We start from the raw sequence: 25,886 nt of genomic DNA, 5'->3' as shown, positions 1-25,886 counted from the left end.
GTTAAATATGCTGCTTGCTAATGACTGACAAGCTACAGCACGTTGTTCTTATTGCTTTAAAACCTAGATATTAAGTAATATGGAAACACATTTTTGATAACCCACATAATCCCCATTTTACATTCATAATTATCAGGCTCAAATTAGCACTTAAATTAATAGCTAACATTTAGGGTGGCTAATAAAAATACGATTCTGTAAGTGCAACTTTCTGTATAAATTTGGAAAGTTCACTTAGTTGAGCACAGAGTGACTGGTTTTGTTGAGTCATGTCTGTGCTCACTCAATTCCCCCAGGTATTGTTGTCCTTGGGTTACTGAAAAATTTCCTCTTACCAGAAAATCTTGAAAGAAAAAAAAAACAAAACTCTCAGATGGCTACAAATAGAAAGGTCTAGATTCTCTCATCACTGGTAGCTTAAGAATATCTCACTTTCTCTCCATTTTTTCATCTAAATTTATAAAAGTATGAAAACCCTATTCTTATTATTTCCATAAATAAAAGGTCAAATAACCCACATAGTTTTTCTTCCACAGAATGTGCTGAATGAGATTAGCCCTGTACCCCTCAGTCCCCCAGCATGAGTGAAGATACTCATACCAGCACATTCTTGGGGTTTTATGCCCAACTAAGCAAGAAAGCCATTTAGCTTCACTTGACGTAAGCACAGGGCACAGAGTCATAAAATAAAAAAAGTAGCAGAGATGACAAGACTATAACAGCAACAAGCATGAAGAAGTGAGAAGAAAAATCCATCAGCCAGGTTCTAACACATCCAAGACCAGTGTTAGGGAAGGCACAACCCTATGTTCTTCTGGGGATTCGTTTAAGGGTTTCTTGTTTTTTTAAATGGCAATTCCCAAAGCAAGAACTGAAAAGAAAACCGGTCAAGTTCCAGAGCCCTAGGTTTTGAGTTGATCACAATTTAACAGTCTGTCCCATGTCCTCAAGACACTCGAGCATCACCTGACTTGGGCTTGTCTCATTAAGGGACTAGTTTTGAACCGTAGACAATCGTCTCCATAACCGGTCTGCAGAGTTTTAGAAGATGCGTAATCCTTTTTAATGGTATTATCCATAGCCAAGCCCTACAGACTCTCAGTACAGCTCAGGCGCCACCTGCCTGCTACACCTTCACCACATGCAGGGAGCTGGGGCCACGGTCACCCCCTCTCTTGTCTCCCGCCCACTTACATCCTCTCTCTTTATTTAGGTCTAACTTTAAATGTTGTATCTGATGACTTGCCGATCATGATTCCGGGAGACAAGTGGATACAAAAAGATCAGAGGGCAGAGGGAAGAGGATCTTCTCTTCCATTTTGTGCGTCCCTTTTGCCCTCACAACCTGACCCCATCCTGCCAATGAGAATACTGCACCTTTGAGCCCGGAGATTGACCCATCCTGGACCATAATCCCGCGTATGTGCGTGAGCCCCGGATCTGAGACTTCGGTAGGAACCCTTGAGAAGGGGGTGCTTTTTCTCCAGCTCTGGCTAGTTCAGGCTATGAAACTGAAGCTGCTGATCGAGATCCGGCCACCCCCCAATAATGACGAAGCCAACACTGTGGCAAGCAAAGCAAGAGATGGCGAGGAAGTCTTGGCCAGCCTCCAGGTTTATCAGTTAAGTGAGCTCATCTAACCCAAAGCGTTCTGATTAATTCAGCTGACTCTCACCATGCCTAAAATGTTTACCCACGTATAAAGTGCCCAGTAAATACGAACATGAGAATTTCTCCACTGATTCTTCCTACTGTGCTACAAGATTTAATAGTTTACAAAAACAGTGGAGTCTATCCCGGAAAAAGTACAGCTTTAGTGGACAAGAGCCTAGAATTCTCATCCCATCCCCATCACTTGCCAGCCAACTCAGCTTCTCTGAGCCAGTTTCCTCCTCTCTAATTAGAGATTCTAGTAACTTAACTAACAGATCTGTAGAGACTGATGAGAGAAAACACCAGAAAGAACTTGAAAAAGAATAAGGTGCTGTGCAAATTCCCAGCATTGCCATCATTATATTAGTTTTGATTGATGTGAAAGGATCATCGAATATTTGTCATAAGACATTAAAGAGAGCAGTTCTACAATGATAAGAAAGATTACGGCTAACAAAGCAAAATAAAGTAAGAATTAGCTATTGGTTTACAATTACAATTTGACTCAAGCTATTCCAGAACAGAAACTGATTTTTTTGTTGTTGTTGGATTTGTGCCAATGATCAGACCCCTCCATAGCACCTCGGATATGTCATCTGGTGATCGCACAGGTGCAGATGAATTCTGAACCCCATCTGTGCAGGTGCTGGGCAACAATCTGTCTTTGCCAAGAGTCACACCACACGCTGTGCAAATCTGTAAGAACTGGATGAAGAGTATTCTCGTAAGACTACTAGGGGTTCCCTGTCACTGACAGGATGTTCCCTCTTGCTCCCTACCCTGAGCCCATGGGGAGCGTAATCCATTTTTTCATCAAAGCTCAGTGCCAGGGATGCTCCTCTGTGAGCTGGACTGGCCTCCTCCCAGTCTGGAGCCCCATAGCTTTACACCCGCCTGTGAGAGCAGTTATCACCCTGAACTGCACTTACAATGGGGTCACAGCCCCCCGCTCTAGAACACATGGAACTCAGAGACAAGGGCAAAGTCTTAGTGATCTTTCTAATCCCAAAACCTAGCATGGCCACCTGGCCTACGGGAGCTGGTTAACAAATGATTAAGAAAAAGAAGGGAGGGAGAAGAGAAAGAAAGGAGAGGGGTGAAAGCAGAGAGGCCCAGTTCCAGAGGTAAGAGAGGAACCACATAGGCAGGGACTGGAACATGGCTCCATTTGGCAGGAGCGTCTGGTGGGGGGGGAGGGTGTGCAGACAGGGGAAGACCAGGACATTAAGCTAAGAAACACAAATTTTGATCAGATTTGGAAAGAAATTGCTAGCCATGGTGCCTGTCCATTTGGGCTTCTGTAACTAAGACGTCACACACTGGGTGGCTTCTAAAGAGTAGGAATTTATTTCTCATGGTTCTGGAGGCAGGGAAGTCCAAGATCAAGGGGCAGGCAGAGTCAGTGTCTGGTGAGAGCCTGCTCCCTGGCTCACAGATGGCCATCTTCTCACTGTGTCCTCACAGGGTGGCAGGGGTCAGGGAGCTCTTTAGAGTCTCTTCTACAAGAGACCCCATGATCAAATTGCCTCCCAAAGGCCTCACCTCCAAATGCCATCACACTGGGGATTAGGTTTCAATATGTGGATTTGCGGCAACACAAACATGCTGCCCTGTATTAACTTAGTCAATGTTAACTAGAATATTCGTCGAGCCTCATATAAGCTGCCCTTTCAAACTCCGGTTCTCTCCCCAGCAAAAATGCCTTTTCTTCCCTTCTACTTCAGCACTGGATATAAAATGATCATCCTTGGTCTCTTGCCTGCTCTCCTTTCATGAATAACAATGGCAGTTTATCTTAGGAATGCCATTCTTTGGAATCCCCTTAAATGTTCACCCATTCAATCCTTTGTTCATTCAATAGGTATTTATTGAGCACCTACTATGAGCCAAGTACTGTTCCAGTTGTGGGAACAGCACAGCAAAGACAACAGTCATGATCTCTGGCCTCTTGGAGGGCACTGCAGTGGGAGAGACAGAAAAGACCAGGACCTAAGGAAGCTGAGTAAATGGTATGTTAGTGGTAAGTGCTAAGAGCAAAACAAAGCAAGAAGACGAGATGAGAAGGGTCAGGAATGCTGCCCTTTTAGATAGGGGGCTCTGAGAAGGCCCCAGTGAGAAGGTGGCATCTCAACAGGACTGAGGGGGTGAGGACTGTAAGCAGAGCAGGGACGTGCTGGACTTCTGGTCTGACAGGCACTTTCTGGCCATTGCACTAACCCACTGGAGGTGAGCAGGACAGAAGCAGGAGGCCAGTTAGGGAGCAGGCAATTTTGCTCCTCTTCCCCTAACTGTCCACTATTAGAGAGCCAGCCCAGGACCCCAGAAGACAGAATTCCTGGGCCCAGCCTCAGACCCTGGCCTCCCCAGAAGACCGATCCGGGGAGCTGTGTACTCCTGTCGGTACAGGGCAAGAAGGACGCAGGAGGAGGGAGGACAGGATTAAGATGCGCCAGGAGTTTAGAAAAAGAATGGGTCACAGCTGGAAAGCAATGATCTTAGCTTCCTCTAGGCTCATCTCTTCAAGACTGAACAAAGGCACTTTGAAAATGCATTCGTAAAGTCAAAGGTAAGAAATACACACAGTAGGCAATTTGATTTGACATATTTTTCTTCAGAAGGAACTTAGAAATGTACTTCAAACGTTGACCGTGATATCGTATTGACCTGCTATGTATACACGCTTGTGCACGTGCACACACACGCACACACACACACACACCTGTCTTTTGTACTACAGATTAGAACCCTACGTTAAGAATCGAAAGACCTGAATTTAAACCTTAATTCTGGCCTGTGATCTTTATTTGTTCAATTTCGCTACGACTCCTGATCCTCGGCAATAAAATAGAAAAAGAAATGAACAAAAAGAGCAACACGCTGCAGAACGTTTGGGAGGTTAAAGTTAACGTATGAGAGCATCAGGCAAGGACATGCCTGCAGTAGGTCACTAGCAAATATTAGCTTTGTCCTTCCCCGTAAATTTCAAAAATGACCTTTGTTGCTTAATACAATCATTTCTGCCGGCCTGGATGTGCTCAGTGATATTTTGTTTGGACTCACCAGCTAGTCGCACTCACAAGTTCACACAGAGGAAGGGCCTGGACACCGGGGTGGTTCACGATGGTGGTTCAAAAAGGCTCACAATGACTGAGAAGGAAGACTCTTCAAAAGCAAAATGGTAAACAGAGCTGCAAATTGACTTGTTCGCTCATTCTGAAATATAAATTCTCTCCCTCAAATGCTGTAAGTATCATAATTATTACTATTATAACAGTGTGATTAAATTTGAAAATAAATGAAAACCGCAACACAGAAAAGCCAGCAAGCCATGTTGTATGAAAGAAACCAGGTGCAACCAGAAACTGATAAATTGTCGGACAACAAACTAAGAGGAGAGTAAATCACAGGCAGAAGTGAAGTCAAAGATGAGCATGGCCTCAGCCCAGCAGCTCCACACCCAGGTGTTCTCATCTCCCGGAATCCCTTGCCCATGAGCAGTGAGGGACATAGACCAGCATGTTCATAATAACACTGTATTATCAAGAAAGCTGGGGGCACCTGGGTGGCACAGTCAGTTAAGCATCCGACTCTTGATTTTGGCTCAGGTTATGATCTCAGGGTTGTGAGATTGAGCCCATCTCCATGCTGGGTGTGGAGCCTGCTTAACACTCTCCCTCTTCCTCTGCCCATCCTCTGCCCCCCGCTCTCGCACACTCTCTCTCTCTCAAAAATAAAAAAAGAAAAATCAGAAACGACCCAAATATCCATGCACAGGAGAATGAATGAATTATATTATATTCATATAATATTATCAAGGAGTGAATATAAATGGACTACAGCTGAATGGATCCATATGTATAAATCTCAGAAACATTTTGTTAAAGGGGAAAGAAGCAAAGAATACATACATAGGTGTAAATAAAGGGGGGAAAGAAAACTGATAAGGGCAACACCCAGGGTTGCTGTGAGATCTGCTCATAGAAGGATGTGAGGGGAGCTTCACTGGTCCTGATATTCACGTGCTTATGTTGGAAGGTAGATTCATATGCAATCCTTTGGTTATCATGCTATAAAACTTACATTGATACTCCATATGGTCTTTTGTATTGATCAAATATTTTACAAGAAAACATTTTCAAAGAAAGCAGGGACAGAGTTTTTAAAGCCCAAATGGGGAAGCTGAGGTACTGAGACTTGGGTTTTCCATAAATGGCGGGTGACCTGGCCAGTGGGCGTCCATATACAGAAGGTTAAGTTAGTCACTCGTTTCTTCATCTTAATGAAGCTCTTTTGCTCTAGTGGCAAACACAGAGTTGAAGCAAAAAGGTTGGAAAAATAGAAATCGAGAGAGGGAGAAAAGGTGTTGCAAAAGGGATTGCAAACATGGATTAACGGGGAATAGTAGCAGTACAAGGGGGGTCTTGGGTCTATCACAATAGACCAGACAGCTAAGAGGAATCCAGGGCCGAAGGGTAAGCAAAAGGAGAATATTATTTCGAAAGCAGCTTACCTTGTCAGAATATGTTTAACGGAAGCCTAAAATCTCCAGGCATATTTATTACTGATTCATGTTGTCCTGCTCTTTATTTCACACATTTAAAAGTGTCCATCTGATACAATGAAATCAATGACCAATTTTATTATCTTTTATGACATGATGGATACTTTCCATTTCTTCAAGGGGGGGATTGTGAGGGTTGCATCATTTTCAAACTACAAGCAAAATTCCTAGTTTGATCTGCAAAATTTAGCACTCAGTGAGGTACCATCATGTATAGTTCTGCAGATTTTAAAGTACTGGAGAATGTGGACCAACCATATGCTTCTTTCTCTCTCATCGCATTTTGCTTGGTGTTAAGCATATATTAAAAGCTTAATAACTACTTCATGATTGATTACTATCTAGTTTTGTATTTTTAACATCTAAAATGCAGAAAATTGGCTAATCTCACAATGCTAGATGGGAATTAAACAACTACAAAGGAAAACCTGATTAAGGGCTTTTTTTAAGATGAAGTTAATTTTTAACAAATGTTAAGTCAAATGAACTCAAAAGAGAATTTGTTTTTCTTTAAATTAATCTCATAATATGTAAATTTATGGCTAATTAAATAAATTAAATTTTTAATTACCTTTTTAAACATGATTAAAAAGCATTAAAATGATTTTCATAGACTTCTAAGCCTTAAATTAGCCTTCTATTGCGTTCACAGAGGTACTTACTGATATTTAAAGATTTGTCCATATTTTATATATATTCACAAATCAGCTTCAACAGATTTGGAGTTCCTTTACTTAAAAAACCTTGAAATCTAGGGGAACCTGGGTGGCTCAGTTGGTTAAACATTTGCTTTCAGCTCAGGTCATGATCCCAGGGTCCTGGGTTCGAGCCCTGCATCGGGCTCCCTGCTCAGCGGGGAGTCTGCTTCTCCCTCTCCCTCTGCTGTTCCCCCTGCTTGTGCTCTCTAGTCTCTCTCTCTGTGTCAAATAAATAAATAAAATCTTTTTTAAAAAATTGAAGTCTAAATTTTATTCTAAATAAGTATTCTAAATACATAAAGCACATCTTAACTGATTTCTCAGTAAGTTAAGATAATTAAAAATCACTCCTACAACCCTAACCGCTCAGGCTCAGGATTTTGACATACTCATCTTGGGCCCTGACTCCACCGCTTCATAGCTACGTGACCTTAGGTTGGCTACTTAATCTCTCTGAGCCTCAGTTTCCTCTCACACAAAATAAGCATAATGGTAATATAATATCGATAGCACCTTTGTGAGAATGAATGAGATGATGGTAATAACACTTGACCTCTATGAGCTCTCGATGTCCCAGGCACTGCACTGAGCCCTTTCTGAATCACGTGAGCAGAGCCAGGATGGGAAGGCCAGCCACGACGTGTAAGGAGTGCTCAGCATTCATCTCCCACAGGTATGTGTTGACTCACCATCAGTAGGCAAAGAGCTAGAGAACCCATCTCAGCACAGGGGCCCCTGCATTGGGGAACCCCTAAAGTCTTTTGGGGATCAAAATAGAATAAAAGTAAATAAATGAAAAAACAATTAAGAAGTGCTTTGTCTATATATCTTTGGATAAATCCTAGCAGGTACGCATTTTATTGTCCATTTTCATCGATGAAGGAAGGGAGTGTGAGGAGGTGACAGAGCCAATCGGAGACCGAAGTCTCTTTCTGGCACCTCCCTGGACATTATCCTTCAATTCCTCTGACAATGAAAAAACACCAAGTGAAAACCATCAAACTGAACACACATAAGCTGGAGACAATGTCCTGTAAACAAGCAGAGACAAAAGTGGAACTAACTGAATATTTCTTAGTAGAGGATACCAGAAGCTTTGCATCACTTAAAATTTTAGCTGATTCATTATCTGCGATGGAACTTACAGTGTCATAAAAGGGACAAAAATTATCACACTTCATTCAAAACGTGGTTTGGGGTATTTCTTTTGAAAGAAACAATTGTTTACGTTTTCTATTAGTAAGGATCAGGCCGGGGGAGAGAACGCCATTCCTAAAACTGCAATATTAATGGAAATATAGATTCAAACCAGAAAATCATATCTACCTTAATGAAGAAAGTCGGAGGCTAAATTATATATACATAATGCATATTTTCACCAGGAATTTTACAGGAGGAAAATGTAACTAAATCCGCAAAATTCTGGCTATAAGTCATAAATTACTCTGGGGAATAAACTAAGTATTTGGTGATGATTAACTTTTTCGGGAAACTAAAGTATCATACAATTAACTGTTCAGATACTAAAGGAGAAAAAACAGTTAATATTCTAATACCTGATCTACTGCTGACAAGTAATTGACTCAGAGAGCCTGACTACTGCCGTTCTATGTTGCCATGTTACTTTTTTAATAACATTTAGTAATTCAGACAATTAATGAATTTTGATTTCTGGACACGTGTTCTCTTAACTCTTAATCCTTTAGAGAGATCCAGTCTCATCCATTACATGATTATGATTTTTAAATATAAACAGCTTCATTCACACACAGATTAGAATATTATTGAAATTATTTTGAACCAGAAGGTATCACGCAAGGTTAAATTAAGGAGAGAATAGTAAGTTACAAGAAGGAACATTCCAGCATGCATGTTTTGAATTATAAAGTATCAGGAAATGGGTAATTTCCAGTTAAAAAAAAAAACTAATTAGGGAATTCGTAGTTCAGAGAAGAAAGCTACATCCAAACTACAGAGAAGAAAAGAAATAAGGATAAAATCAAGAATCACACAAATGCAAACAGCTGAACAAACACAGAACAGTCATCAAAGTGAAAATAACCTGTCCTTAATCTCAAAGAGTCACAGCTGATGAAAGTGACAGATGATTTGTCCCTTTTCTTACATATGCCTGCTCCCTAACAGATTGATCATGTCATTAAAATTGGTCCTCACAACTCTCCTACACCTACAATGGCATTACCCTTCGGGCAACAGTGACTGCTTTCCTGTAAGAAACCACACTCCTTCCACATCTTCAAAACTGAAAAACAGGAAAATAAAAACTGTAACATAGCAAAAACAAACAAACACAAAGAAGGCAGAAGAAGAATAAATCTAAATGCATTATACTTAATGTGCACACTAATGACACTGAGAATCGCTTCCAGGACAGAGCTTTCGCCAGCCAGAAAACCCCATGGATCTCAGCAAGATATTTTCATCAAAAAAAATTAAGAGATTAAATTCTTTTTTAAAGATTTATTTATTTATTTTAGGGGCGCCTGGGTGGCACAGCGGTTAAGCGTCTGCCTTCGGCTCAGGGCGTGATCCCCGCGTTCTGGGATCGAGCCCCACATCAGGCTCCTCCACTATGAGCCTGCTTCTTCCTCTCCCACTCCCCCTGCTTGTGATCCCTCTCTCGCTGGCTGTCTCTATCTCTGTCGAATAAATAAATAAAATCTTTAAAAAAAAAAAAGATTTATTTATTTATTTTAGAGAGAGAGAGAGCAGGGGGAGGGGCAGAGGGGAAGAGAGAATCCTCAAGCAGACACCCCGCTGAGTGCAGAGCCTGCCTCGGGGCTTGATTTCTCGACCACGAGATCATGACCTGAGCTGAAACCAAGAGTCGGCCGCTTCACCGACTGCGCCACCCAGGTGCTCCCGAGATTAAATTCTTAACCCAGAATTTTATTTAAAACATAAATTGCCTAGAAATTTTTACAGGTTATTAACCTATCTATGCTACAACCAGAAACTCAGTAGTAACTCAGGTCTTCCACAAGGAAGAAATGATTAGAAATAAATATATGAGCAGTGTTGAAGAATGAAGTGAAGAATTTTGGTTTCCTAGGCTTCTTAGTTAAGAGTGAGAGTTTCACATTGATTACAGGTGTCAGTTTTGAGAAATGTTGGTTTGTTTCCTCCCCGCTCTGTAATAGCAGCTATGATTTATTCAAGAGCTACAAGGTATCAGACTAACATTATACTAGGCATTTGACAGACTCTCTTGTTTAATCTTCAAAATCACTCTGCAAAAGAGATATCTATTTTATCACTTTTTACATGGGAAAAATGTAATGGAAACCCACTATGTGGTCCACCCAAAACCTCCAGCCTTCTCATAATGGTCTCATGCCTCACTCCATCTATGTATGTTTCCTCAAGAGGTGCCATTTTCCTACATGATTCACTTCCTCAACCACCATTGAATGGACCCAAAGGAAGTCAATCATCTGGCCTATGCTAGTCCAAATCAGCATGTTTGGGGAATTTGGGAACTGGGACCCAAAGTGTAGAGTGAGTCTCTGTCTCTAGCGATAAAATCTCTAAGATATAAAACTTTAGGAGCACCTGGGTGGTGCAGTCATTAAACGTCTGCCTTCGGCTCAGGGCGTGATCCCAGTGCTCTGGGAGCCTGCTTCTTCCTCTCCCACTCCCCCTGCTTGTGTTCCCTCTCTTGCTGGCTGTCTCTCTCTGTCAAATAAATAAATAAAATAAAATAAATAAATAAATAAATAAATAAATAAATAAATAAATAAAACTTTAGAACTATCTACAGCCTTGTTTACCACCACCAGAATCTAGAGGCACAGATGCAATTCATCTGCCAAAAAGAGAGTCCTGACCTGGTGGCATTTGATTTCTGATTCCTACCGTTCCTGAAGCCCAAACAGGCATGTTCCTGCCCTTGAATTTTTGTACCCTAATATTCTCAAAAGAAATTATCATTCTGTTCAATGAAGGTTGGGTTTCTTATCCCTTGAGCCAAGAATCCTAACTAATACAGGAAACTGTGGCTTGGTGATTAAGACATAAGCCTAGCACCAACATCTAGCAGGCAGTAGAGTCAGGATTCAAACCAAGATCTGCTGTCCCAAAGCCTTTGCTCCTTCTACCATATCATGCTCCAAGATGGCAATTCAAACATTCTGTAAACTTCAATCTTCCACTTAGATTGAAATGCAATTTTAATGAAAATATACATTATTTCCTTAAAAAGACTCGATTTTAAATGACAGTGTAAACAAAATCTTAAACAGTTTTTAAATTGTCTTACATGTCACATACATCAGCCACTACTGGATCTTTGATGGTTGTAGACACAACCAATTAGATGCTTGGTAGACATTCATCAAATGAGTGCGTAAATAAGGTAATACCAGTACTTCAAAATGAAACTTTAAATGGTTGCTGTCAGGGCGCCTGGTGGCACAGTCAGTTAGGCATCCAACTCTTGGTTTCAGCTCAGATGGTGATTTCAGGTCGTGATCTCAGGGTCATGAGATCAAGGACTGCATCAGGCTCTGTGCTCAGCGAGGAGTCTACTTAAGCTTCTCTTTCCCTCCCCCCTGCTCTCTCTCTTTCTCAAATAAATAAATAAATCTTTTTAAAAAATGGTTGCTGACTTTTTTTTTTTTTTTAGAGAGGGAAAGAGAGGAGAGACTGAGTGTAGGCATGAGAGGAGGGGAGGGGCTGACGGAGAAGGAGAGAGAGAATCTTAAGCAGATTCCACATCTAATGAGGACCCCCACACAGGGCTCAGTCTCACCACCCTGAGATCATGACCTGAACTGAAATCAAGAGTGGGATGCTTAGTTGTGCAGAAGCTTTTTACCTTGATGAAGTCCCAAAAGTTCATTTTTTCTTTTGTTTCCCTTGCCTTTGGAGATGTGTCATGAAAGAAATTGCTGTGGCTGATATCAAAGGGGTTACAGCCTATGTTCTCCTCTATGATTTTTATGGATTCCTGCCTCTATGGACTCTGGGAAACAAACTGAGGGTTTTAGAGGGGAGGGGGTTGGGGGAGGGGCTAGCCCCGTGATGGGTATTAAGGAGGGCATGTATTACATGGAGCACTGGGTGTTATATGCAAACAATGAATCATGGGACACCACATCAAAAACTAATGACGTACTGTATGGTGACTAACATAACATAATTTTTAAAAAGTGAGAGGGAAGAGGAAAGAAAAAAAAAAAAGAGTGGGATGCTTAACCAACTGAGCCACCCAGGAGCCCCTAAAATGATTGCTGTCTTAAAGCCCCAACTTAGAAGATTTTGTAGATTATTCAGTATTTTTACTTTTAAATTAACTCCGATTTCCAACATGAAAAATCAAACACTAAAATAAGTCAAGAAATTTCCGAAGTTTAACATTATAACGAGAAAAACTACTGCATAAGTCTGCACATTGATTAGTATCTTATCTTGGTTGTATTTTTATGAAGTTTCCAGTTTCATATTTCAGTGTAATTTCATGGTGCTACAGGTGCAATCATATTGTTCCCTTGCTAACCTGACCTAAGATACTTCCCTTGGGTCTGAAACACTAACGGTCTGGGTGAGTCCGTTTCCCAAAAGGACAAAAGGTCTTTCTTTTCCCTCCAGAATAAACATCTCAAGAAGCAATACTATTATTTTCTTTGCAATGTGGAAATAAATACCTGGGTTTTATAGTTACAAAGAAGAAGAAGAGAAAATGGAACTCTAAAGGTAAGGGAAGTGGAAGAGAGGAGCCGTTTTGAATTGACGTGGATAAGTATTTTCATGTCTCTTAATAATTTGGATTCTGGAATGTCATTCTGCTTGAGCCAATGACTGTCTCACTTTTACATTTCATGAGACCATGGCTATTTGAGAAGCAGGGGTGAGCTGGCATTGCCAAAGAACCAGGTGGTTCCACTGTTTGGAAACTATCTGGTCTGAGTTTTCTCTTTGTCAGCACCATCAATACTCCAGTAGCGAGAGCTATTATAATGATCGCGTGTGCTTCGTTCCTTTAAATAAATGCAAACAAAACTACCCCGAATATAAATTCATTATTTCTTTGAACTGTGCTTTCAGAGTATAATGAAACCCCTGTCAAGATGAGTTACACTGAATACCTACATTCATTCCACAACCTCACAAAACCAAGGGGCAGAATACTAGAAGTATGCCCACAACTCTAGCAGGACTTCTTGACCTTGTTAACCTTTACTGGGGTATCTACTGCCCAACCTCCCACTAGCAAAATGGGAAATGTTCTGCTGAGGCAGACATCACAGCAAAGCGCTATATAACCATGAAAACTCAGAGATGCATGCCATTTAATCGATCAAGGAAAAAAACTGAAAGGGTCTAAGAAACTTAAACCTATCATTCATTGTCTCAACTGCTTCCTCATTCAACAGACAAGCCAATGAGCAATACTCACGGACTCAACGTCTGGACTACAGAACACAGGACAACAGCATATGCTGCAAAGAGCTGGGCCTTTACCTCCACTTAAAAGGAAGGTCCCTTAAGCTTACTCAAAATTCTAGGATCCCTCAAAAACAAACTATTGGGAATATGTCAAAATAAAAAGCTTTTTTTTGCACAATGTAAGAAACCATCAACAAAACGAAAAGGCAACCTACTGAATGGGAGAAGATATCTGCAAATGATATATCTGATAAGGGGTTAATATCCAAAACATATAAAGAACTTATATAACTCAGCACCAACAAAAACCAAAAAACAAAAACTGATTTTAAAAAATGGGCAGAGGACCTGAAAAGATATTTTTCCAAAGAAGACATATAGATGGCCAACAGATACTGAAAAGATGTTCAACAACACTGATCATCAAGGAAATGCAAATCAAAATCACAATGAGCCACCTTGGTGGCTCGATGGGCTAAAAATCTGCCTAAGGCTCAGGTCATGATCCTGGGGTCCTGGGATTGAACCCTTCATTGGGCTCCCTGGTCAGCAGGGAGTCTGCTTCTCCCTCTCCCTCTGCCCCTTCCCCCAATCGTGCTCTCTTTCTCACTCTCTCTCTCTCTCTTTCAAATAAATAAATAAAATCTTTTTTAAAAAACCATGATTAGATAGCACCTCACACCTGCCAGAATGGCCAAAATCAAAAAGATAAGAAATAATAAGTGTTGGCAAGGATGTAGAGAAGAAGGACCCCTTGTGCATTGTTGGTGGAAAAATAAATTGGTGCAGCCACTGTGGAAAACGGTATAGATGTTCCTCAAAAAATTAAAAACAGAGGGGCACCTGGGTGGCTCAGTCAGTTAAGCACCTGACTCTTGGTCTCAGCTCACGCAGGTCTTAATCTCAGGGTCATGATTTCAAGCCCCACACTGGGCTCCATGCCTGATGTGGAGCCTACTTTAAAAAAAATTTTAAAAACGGAAATACCATATGATCCAGTACTTCCACTACTGGGTAGTCACCCAAAGAAAACAAAACCAAAAATTCAAAAAGACATATGACCCCCTGTGTTCACTGCAGCATAATTTACAATAACCAAACTATGGAAGCCACCTGAGTGAACATCAACACAAGAATGGGGAACGAAGATGTGGTATAGAATATCTATAATAGAATATTATGCAGCCATGAAAACGGATGAGCTCTTGTCATGTGCGACAACATGGGTGGACCTAGAGGGTATGATGCTAAGTGAAGTAAGTCAGACTGGGAAAGACAAATATCATGATTTCACTCATATGTGGACTCGAAAAGACAAAACAATAAGCAAACAAAAAGCAGAATCAGGTCTGTAAATACAGAGAACAAACTGATGGTTGCCAGAGGGTAGGAGGTGGGGGAAGGGCAAGCTGGGGGAAGGGGAGTAGGAGATTCAGACTTCCAGCTAGGGGATGGCACAGCACAGGGAATATAGTCAATGATACTGTACCAGAGCAAGGGTGACAGATGGCAGGTTATGCTCACCACGAGCGTAGCTAACAGAGAGAGAAGCTGAATCACTACACTGTGCACTTGAAACTAATGTAACATTGTGTGTCAACTATCCTCCCATAGAAAAAATTTTTTAAATACTGGGCTGTCTGTGATACACACATGTGACAGACACTGGCATTAATAAATCTTGTCTTCTAAGACCTTAATCTCAGCTTCAGTCAGAGATAAAAGTACCCAGACCCAGATGTTTTTATCAAAACATCTGAAGTCAAAGCTCCCTAAATGCCAGCATCTACCCTCCAAAGGCAGGCCTCCATTTCCCTGCCCTTTAGATAGAAGCCGGAAGTCACCATGTCACATTCACTTAAGGAGGGACAAATTAAAGTGGTTCAAGTACTGACCTAAAGTTAAAAGGGAAAGAAAGTGAGGCTGTAAGAGATTTTACTTTCTTCTGGGTCATCCTCGTCCCCCCTCTTTGCACCAACGTTTGGCTTGTCAAAACCGCTTTGCTGCGTCTATACCTGACATCTAAATCATTTGACAGGCACGTAACCTTATCAAATTTCTAGTTATCGTACAAATAGAAGTAACAAACCATAGCCACTGAAATTGATAACAGCTCCCACAAAGAGCCAGCAGGCTGATTGCAGGAGGGGAGAGAGCCAAGGCAGGCACCCTGGCCCCCCCAGTCCGAAGGGGAGGAGGCAGGGGAGGAGCCTGAGCCAGATAAAGGCTAATTCCACCAAATCCAATTGCTGTGCAATTCCTCCGCCTGAAATTGAAACAACCAAAAGGCCTCGCACCGGAGTGGATCACATTGTGATACCAGTGGTGTCTGTCTGCTCCGACCGGCATTCAAGCTTAAAAGGCAAATGCAACAAAAGCATCAGAAAGCTACCTTTGAAAGTTTCCTGCCAAGCACCATTGGCTGTAACACATTGTCTATGAACCTCGTTCGGGTTATGAAGTACAATTTCTTAATTCAGCAGTGCAATGAAAGGAATAATCAGTACTTCTCTGATTTTGTCTGGACCTCAAGCCAAATCTCCTGCTTATCCCTAGTATTTGTTCGAGAACAATAGGGAAAATAAGATTTGCCCCCAAATAATAAAATATTTAAAAATTAAATTTAAATCACTGTATGAAACCTAAAACCTTTTAAAAATATGTTTTCTAAGTTTAAACAATCCAGGCTCCCAACACTTCTGGAAACATTGCAAAAAGAAATTAAGGGACTAAATATGAAAACTATATGCAATCAGCAAGGCAATCCCCCAGTTAAAGGACAGACCCAAAATTAGATATCAATTCACCCAACCATAAATTTCCCAGCTTCCTAAACACTCTCTGCTGTGAGACCTTTTAATCCCAGTCCCAGGAAAGGCTCATCCCTGATTAAATACTGTAACCAGAGTGCCAACCCCTTTTACCTTTCTAAGTGAAGAATATAGAGTTTATTAGTACACTATTACTTCTCTGTCCGTCTACCCACCTACCCACCTACCATGACATTGCAAGGCAAAATTAACAAGTGAATTTTAGGTTTCCAGTTTCCTCTCACTCTCTCACCCCTTTTCCTCCACCCTGTTCCACCCAACTCCCAGCCACAGAGGCGAATGAGTTTCTTTCCTCGATATCTCAAATCCAACCCACTCTTGCCCGGCCCCATCGCCACTACATTATTCCAGCCACTGCCATCACTCACTTGGACCACTGCAATACCTTCCCACTAACCCCTCTGCCTTGCCTCTGCAACATGTATCCAAAGGGAGCTTTCAAAGCTCCAAATCTGGGGTCTTCATTCCTTAGTTTAAAACGCATCAATGTGGGGACTCCTGGGTGGCTCAGATGGTTAAGCATCTGCTTTCCACTCAGGTCATGATCCCAGGGTACTGGGATGGAGCCCCACTCCCAGCTCAGCAGGGAGTCTGCTTTTCCCTCTCCCCCTGCATCTCCCCCTCCTCATGCTCTCTCTCTGTAAATATATATCTGTCTCAAATGAATAAATAAAATCTTTTTAAAAAATCACCAATGTGTCCACACTGTCCTTGGGTAAAATCCAGGCACCACGGCTTTCATAAGGGGTCCCTTGCATTCCTCTCTGGCCACATCCTTCCTTGGTCTCCATCCTATACTCATGCTCCCCAGAGCCTCGCCTCCTTTTTTTTTATATATAATAATTTTTATTATGTTAGTCACCATACAGTATATCCTTAGTTTTTGATGTAGTGTTCCATGATTCATTACTTGCATATAACACCCAGTACACCATGCAATATGTGCCCTCCTTAATACCCATCACTGGCCTATCCCAATCCCCCACCCCTCTCCCCTCTGAAGCCCTCAGTTTGTTTCCCAGAGTTCATAGTCTCTCACAGTTCATTCCCCCTTCTGTTTACCCCCCCCCCTTCATTCTTCCCAACTCAAGAACTCTCGGTGGAGTGGAGGTGACCATCATTAAGTAGTTGTCCTTACCAGTAAATCGTCAAACTGTCATCAGGGGTCACTGAAACAGAGAGTGCCTCTTGTACCTCAAGGCGCTGCTACCACCAGCCTGAGCTCTAGAAAAGGCACGGACTAGAATCTTAGCAGGGTAACCACTGGCCCAGCATCCTAACCTTCTTGCTGCTTTTGTTAGCAATAGTTCGAGTTATTTTCTACATAAGTATCAATACTTTTTTAAATCATCTTATAAACCGAGTGTATTTTAAGTTTAGTATTTCTCCCTTCTAACAGGAAAGCATTTAATACTTTCCGAAGTCTGATCAGAACCGTGCTCAAAACATTCCACTGAAGCCTCAGAGTCATCACATATTTATTGACAGCTCCCTCACTAAAATCCTGAGGGTCTCCCCAACTTTAACACAGAAGTGATTTCATTCCCTGCCTTACCACACGGGTACAAGCTCAGACCTCATGTCAGAGGAACATGGGCTAGATAGAGAACACATCAAGTTCAAATACAGCTATGTGGTTCCAGGATCAACCCTGCTGGAGGAACAGTCCACCAAAATGCTTCAAATACTAACTCAGGCCAAAAAAAAAAAAAAGTCATTTTAATGTTGGCTTCACAAACACAGGAAAACAGTCTCTCTCCTTCCCATTATTATGAAATAAAGGATTCTATTGCATTTCACAATAAATGCAGAATTACAAAATGATTATTTTCTAAGGTGGAAAATATAAAATACGATCCATATTGTGGTCGGCATTTGTTATCCTTCGTCCACCCACTATCCATCACTCCTTCTTTGAGTACAACACCCCTGCTTTCTTTTGAAACCTCAGCTCTTTCCAAAGGTGGCTAATATGACATGGGATTGGCAGGAATACTGCATTCCTGTATCTCAGTGATTTGTTCAGCCATGGACACATATCTAGTCGGGGCCAGAGAGAAATGGTGACATCATTGGTGGGGGCCTCTCTTTTCCTGGACTACCTTCAAGGACATAGGCTGAAGGTGTGGCTGCCATTTTGTGGCCACATGAGGTAAGCCAGCCTGAAAACAGAGTTGTCGCAGAAGACACAGAATTGAGAGATGAAGAGAAACCAGTTCCCGAATGATACCCTCTAAGCGCCCACAGGAGGCCCTGCCCAAAGGCCACTTTCACCCCTGGACTCCCCTGGCGCCCGAGCCAACAATCCTAATGCCAGATAGGGTTGAGTTTTCTGGCACCTGAAACAAAAAGGTCCTAACTGAAACACTCACATACATTTTATTAGCATATAAAATATCGAAATGGGTTTTAGAGCCTTCCAGATTGCTTTCCTCTCAGTATCCTACCTTTCATCTGTTGAGCTAAGACTTAACACAGCTGTTTGTGATCAAAGCTCAATTACACATACTAACAGAGAAGGGGTTCAGATCATTCTAAGCACTGGACGCTTGAAAATCATTTGCATATGGTTTGGAAATCTGTCATGAACTTATTAAAGAAACAAAAAAAAAATCACAAACCATTACCTAAATATTTGTTAACAACGGCCCTGATGGGAGTCCCCTTCCCCAAATCACTGTGGATACACATAGAACATCTAAACTTGAACAAGAATTCTGTTTTCCAGAATTTTCTGGGCTGTCACTATTTGAGTTGCTGGTGACAACCACACCTAATTGAGCAAAGTAAACAATAACTAAACTAAAATGTTATTTAAAACAATTCTCAGGAAAGGGGATAATTCCACAAAATGATTAAAAACAAGATAACTGTGACTTACTTAGTTGTATATACCCAGTTTCTGTTAAAAGATGTTTTCTCTATTATGCAAAATTCCTAAGAACCCAAGAACAAGAACTGGCAGGCATCCCATATATACCCTTTTGAATACTTTTTAATCACTTAGCACATAACATATATTCAAAAGTTCTTACTGTCCCCTCTCTAAAAAAATCTTTCCTCACTATCTTTTGGTTTTTTCTAGTCACTTTAATATTTTATTTTTCAATCACAGTTTTGTTTAGAAATGGCCGAATAAAAAGTAGACAAGGCAAGAAACAACAATTGCTGGAGAGGATGTGGAGAAAGGGGATCCCTCCTACATTGTTGGTGGGAATGCAAGTTGGTACAGCCACTCTGGAAAACAGTGTGGAGGTCCCTTAAAAAGTTAAAAATTGAGCTACCCTATGACCCAGCCGTTACACTACTGGGTATTTACCCCAAAGATACAGGCGTAGTGAAGAGAAGGGCCATATGCACCCCAATGTTCATAGCAGCATTGTCCACAATAGCAAAATGTGGAAGGAACCGAGGTGCCCTTCAACAGATGACTGGATTAAGAAGTTGTGGTCCATATATACAGTAATGGAATATTACTCAGCTATCAGAAAGAACAAATTCTCAGCATTTGCTGCAACATGGATGGCACTGGAGGAGATAATGCTAAGTGAAATAAGTCAAGCAGAGAAAGACAATTATCATATGATTTCTCTCATCTATGGAACATAAGAACTAGGATGATCGGTAGGGGAAGAAAGGGATAAAGAAAGGGGGGTAATCAGAAGGGGGAATGAAGCATGAGAGACTATGGACTCTGAGAAACAAACTGAGGGCTTCAGAGGGGAGGGGGGTGGGGGAATGGGATAGACTGGTGATGGGTAGTAAGGAGGGCACGTATTGCATGGTGCACTGGGTGTTATACGCAACTAATGAATCATCGAGCCTTACATCGGAAACCAGGGATGTACTGTATGGTGACTAACATAATATAATAAAAAATCATTAAAATTAAAAATAATAATAATAAAAAATAAAATAAATAAAAAAATAAAAAAGAAATGGCCGAATAAAGAAATAATAGGTAAATTCCCATATCCAGACAATCATGTCTTTAGTAAGAATGTCAAGTTACATGGATTTGGGGATATAGACTCTAAATTTAAAATGTATTGCAGTAATACCTCAGAACATTTCACCAGAATGTTTTACCCATAAGCTAACTTCAATAAAGAATAAAGAAAATGCTAATGTTAGAAGTTGATATCCTGGGTGGGTAGAGGCCCTACTCTGTGGGAAAAGGGTTGGGGGGAGGGAGTCAGGCTGGTAAAGGAAATCTGGATTCTTAACTTGGAGCGGAATCTGATACACTGTGTGACCTTCCCAGGTTCCCTGAGAATCAAATTTCTTCACGTATAAGGTGAGAAAATTAAACTAGATGATCTTCACAGGTCTCCTAGAATGCTAAACATTTATGATTCAGTCTATGAAATCATCTAGAGAACTAACCATAAAAGATGGTGAGAAGAATTATCATGAGACCACTTATAACAAGCACCAAATGAAAACAAAATGAGTATGCTTCTATTCTAGTGCAAAAGTGTTCAGTAAGTTTCAACCTTGGCTTAGTTTCAATGTGTTCTGGAATTATCTTCAAAAAATCATCAGGGAAGTTAAGGCAGTTTTCTGGTTAACCTTTGGCTAACCGTAACACTGAACTTGGGGAAAACCTCTTTCCATAATCATTCCTGTTCTCTATAGCAATAAACATACCAGTTGTCCTCAAATTGCAGAGCTGTGCCCAAAATATCTGTTCCTACGTGTTCACAGGCATTCAGTCATAACTAGTCCAGCCTAACGCATGGAAGGCAGAGAGAAATTACAGTACTTGGCTTGCCCAGGGACAGAACCCAAACCTTGGCATCATTAATGAATTATATGCTCCAACTGGGCAGCCCAGCCACAAAGCGAAGAGACATACGCACTTACCTCTGTGAGAGTTTCCAGAAAAATGCTATGAATGATACGCACAAGAGAAAATGCCTACACATATCAGATACTAAGAAAAACTGGTTTCTTGTGGTTGACTGTTAAGTTACACTTTAATCAAGTCCTATTTTAATACCTTAGGGAGCTGGTCTTAAAATTCTTTTAGTAATTACTTTCTTAAAGAGAAAGTAATTTACCGTAATTTACCTATTTTGGAAATCCATATCATTTATCAAAAGGTAAAAATATTAAAGAGCTCACCCAATAATTAATCTTTAATTGAAACAGGGGAAAAATGCTTTTTAATACTGAAGCATTTCAGGCAAACATTAAAAGAAACCCAACAAAAAGTTTAGTTTATAAAAATGATTCCACAAACTTAAAAAACTGAAGATTATATTAAAAGCAGGCACACAAAGAACGCATCGTAAAAATCTAATATTACACCAGTGTAAGCTACATTGATTTCCACCACCATTTTATTTTTTTATAATAATTTTTTGTTATGTTAGTCACCATACAGTGTATCCTTAGTTTCTGATGTAGTGTTCCATGATTCATTATTTGCATATAACACCCAGTGCACCATGCAAAATGTGCCCTCCTTAATACCCATCACGGGCCTATCCCAATCCCCCACCCCCTCCCCTCTGAAACCCTCGGTTTGTTTCCCAGAGTCCACAGTCTCTCCACCACCATTTTAAATCAAACCATCATGATGTTATCATGGTGTTATTTCAATTTAATAACAAAATTATTTGTTTCTAAGCTATCTGAACAATGTAGTTGACAGTTTCTTTGACAAGGTCCAAGGGACAAAACTGAATAATCTAATGGAATAGAAAGTTATTTATGTTTTCCATAGAAAAAAAATAAACTATTGAACTAAAACTATTACTTCTAGAGGGAACGTAAAGAGCTAAAATATGTTTAACCTGACACAATAACATCTTTGTTTCATCGGGTTTTGACAATGAGCAGTTTTTACCCTACAGAACTTTGAATTCAACTTTTTTAAACCTAGAAAAAAGAATTAGGGGGCATAGTATAAATCAGGGTCTCTCCTTTCATTCTAGGGTTTACAAGGAGTCCCGGAAAATCTTCTCTCTTGCATTCCTGAACACTTGTCCGTTGCAGCCCTTCCTTACCCACATACAAGTTAGTCTTGGTTTTATGCTCTAAAGAAAATGTCCCACATTTCTATAACGCCTGAAACTCCACCCCCATGGACAAGGGAGTCAAGGAAAGAAGATGCCTTCTCCCCCAGAAAATTGTGTTCAAAAAATATTTTTTTAAATCCAGTTCTGTGACATTCTAATAAGATTATCCTCGCCTAAATACCAGAACACGGATCAACTTTATTACCATGAAATCTCAATCTAAACTGCTAATTAAGTATGAGGCTAACTTCAGCAAAATTTCTCCTGGAATCCTGCTACTCTCTTCAGTTAGGCAAAATTGTCCGTAGTAGTAAACAAAACTCTTCTATTTGACATACACACCAAAAAAAATCTCCCAAATACATTCTACAATTACAAACACTCATCTATGCTTGTACATATAATACTCAGGAAGGAGAGTGGTGTTAAATAAAAAGATATATGTTACTTATGACTAAAATTATGGTTTTAAAAAAGCATGCGTCTATATAGAAAAGGACTGAAAAACATAAATAAAAAGGTTGATCTATTAGATTCTTAGAAAATGGGCCTCTGGGTGATTTTAGATTTTTATTTCCATGATTGCTATCGCAAAATTATTTGTGCAATAAATTAAAAGTGTGAATACACATCCCTTCAGGTTAAAGGTATTGGAATATTCTGGACCCAGTATAACAAGTGTGGAGAATGGACCCCGCTCTACAAGGGGAAATGGACTACATTACAGTAGCCAAACTGCTAAATGAAGGATACCCATCAGAGGCAATCGTACATAGTTCACTGCCCTCCTGCAAAGTTCTAATATATATGCAGCTGTGTATATGTGCTTTTTCCAAATATAACCACACAACATGTACCATATAAATCATTAATGCAAAGCAATTCATATATATATAATTATGGATCATATATAATCCATATAATAATATATGTATAGTATAATATATATCATAATCCATATAATATATATATAATTAATGCAAAGCAATAAAACTATTCAAAAGTTTGGTTCAGTTGTTGTAATAACCAGATTAGGCTACACAAAAAACAAATGCAAACTTTTAAATAGGGCTAACAGTAATGGAAATGTCACATATATCATTGACCTAAGCAAAATAATCAGCTGAAAGTAATTCAGTAACTATTTTCTTCCTTTCAAAGTTTCCCAAGTACATTCAGGTTAGAGCCTAACAGAGGCAATTGGATATTAGTATTATAATCAGCCCAGGCAGTCATCATTCAAAAAGTGTGCTGGATTTCAATGGTTGTAATTAGCCTAAATGACAATTTAAGGATGATTAAACTAAATGATACCTAAAATCTCCTTCAAAAATAAATTCTGTGGTTCTCTAGCTATCTTAATACATGAATGCACAGACACAGAAGGACGGGATTTACATGTTCTTGAAACAAAGTAGCATCAAATCAGACCAAACAAGTCAGTTTCATAATCTTATTTCCTATGTTTAGATACATGACCTAGAACCTTTTTTTATTGTATTACTTTTCTGTGATATATCTTAGCCATAACTTACTTAAAATTTTAAAATTAAAAATGAGAACAAAAAAGTGAAAACATACTTTTTCCCAAACAACAAAATGAAGAAGCAAGATAATAAATCCTTTATTTGTTTAGTTTAATTCCAGTACAGTTAATGTACAGTCCTATATTAGTTTCAGTTACGCAATACAGTGATTCAGCAATTCTATACATGACTCAGTGCTCATCACAGCAAGTGCACGCCTTAATCCCTTTCACCTATTTCACCCATCCTCCCCCATCTCCCCTCTGGTAACCATCAGTTTGTTCTCTATGCTTAAGAGCTGGTTTTTGGTTTCTCTCTTTTTACTTTTGTTCATTTGTTTTGTTTCTTAAATTTTACATATGAGTGAAATATATGGTATTTGTTTTTCTCCGACTTACTTATTTCACTTGGCATTATACTTTCTAAATGCATCCGTGTTGTTGCAAATGGCAAGATTTCATTCTTTTTTACAGCTGAGTAATATTCCACTGTGTGTGTGTGTGTGTGTGTGTGTGTGTGTGTGTGTGTATTTTATCCATTCATCTGTTGAAGGATATGTGGGCTGCTTCCATAATTTGACTATTGTAGACAATACTGCTATAAACAGAGGAGTGCATTTATCCTTCCAAATTAGTATTTTCATATTCTTTGGATAAATACCCAGTAATGGAATTACCAGAACACAGGATAGTTCTATTTTTAATTTTTGAGGAACCTGCACGGTGGCTGCAGGAGTTTGCACTCCCACTCAGAGTGCAAAAGTATTCCTTTTTCCCCACCCTCACCAACACGTGTTGTTTCTTCTGTTTTTGATTGTAGCCATTCCTGCGGGTGTGAGGTGATAGCTCGTTGTGGTTTTGATTTGCATTTCCCTGATGATAAATGATGTTGAGCATGTCTTCATGTGTCCATTGACCATCCGGATGTCTGCTTTGGAGAAATGTCTATTCATATGTCTTCCACCGTTGTTAACTGGATTATTTGGGTTTTTTTGGTGTTGAGTTGTATAAGTTCTTTATATATTTTGGATACTAACCCTTCATCAAATATGTCATTTGTGAACTTCTTCTCCCATTCCGTGGGCTGTCTTTTTGGCTTGTTGAGTGTTTCCTTTGCTGCGCAGAAGATTTTATTTTGACATAGTCCCAATAGTTTATTTTTACTTTTGTTTCCCTTGCCTCAGGAGACATACCTAGAAAAATACTGCCATGGCCAATGTGAAAGGAATTACTGCTTATGCTCTCTTCTAGGATTTTGATGCTTTCAGGTCTCACATTTAGGTCGTTAATCCATTTCGAGTTTATTTTTGCGTATGGTCTAAGAAAGTCATCCAGTTTCATTCTTTTGCATGTAGCTGTTCAGTTTTCCCAATATCATTTGTTGAAGAAACTTTTACCCATTACATAATCTTGCCTCCTTTGTCAAAGATTAATTGACCATATAAATTGTGAGTTTGCTTCTGGGCTTTCTACTCTGTTCTATTCTATTCATCTATGTGTGTATTTTTGTGCTAGTACCTTACTGTTTCGATTACTATAGCTTTGTACTATATCTTGACATCTGAGATTGTGATGCCTCATTTCGTTCTTCTATTTTTTGAAACATTTATTTATTTGAGAGAGCAGGTGGGAGAGAGTGAGCATGTGAGGGAGGGGCAAAGGAAGAGGGGGAGAGAGAGTTTAGGTGATATATACCATACAACATCCAAGACATGGACATTGACACAGCACACGAAGCAGTCGGTAGGGTCGGGGACTCCAAAGAAAGATAGTCAAGAGTAGGGGCACTAAAAATTCTCCATAGTAAGGGTGATTATATATACATATATATATTATATATATTAAAGAGTGGTTATGAAAAGATTTGGTTGTCTCAAGAGACACGTACTGAACTTATCTGCATCTCTCTCACAAATCTTCTGTTTATTTGTATTAAAGATACCACTTTATAAAATTGACCATATATTTAAATATATATAAAATATATATAAAATATTAAATATATATAAAATAACTCTGGCAGCCGAAATTCTTAAAACAATCATGTCCTTGACATTTACTGTAACCTCGTACTAAGAATATTTCGTTTGAAATGGCTGAGCAGTCAACATTTAAGTGGATGAATTCCTCCATTCATATAGCTCATGTTAATTGAGTACCTAATGTGTGCTAGGCACTTCTGTA

The 25,886-nt window shown here is 39.9% G+C and overlaps 1 protein-coding gene across 2 annotated transcripts in view; it reads right to left on the bottom strand.

The window, feature by feature from the left end:
- Window positions 1–25,886, bottom strand: part of NEBL (nebulette) — a 335,915-nt gene that overhangs the window by 163,616 nt on the left and 146,413 nt on the right. The window lies entirely within an intron of this gene.

Source organism: Ursus maritimus, unplaced genomic scaffold (assembly GCF_017311325.1).
Source record: "Ursus maritimus isolate PB19 unplaced genomic scaffold, ASM1731132v1 scaffold_31, whole genome shotgun sequence".
In the NCBI taxonomy this organism is placed as follows: Eukaryota; Metazoa; Chordata; class Mammalia; order Carnivora; family Ursidae; genus Ursus; species Ursus maritimus.
Note: the sequence above shows the minus strand (reverse complement) of the source record. Positions and strands in the feature narration are given on the sequence as shown.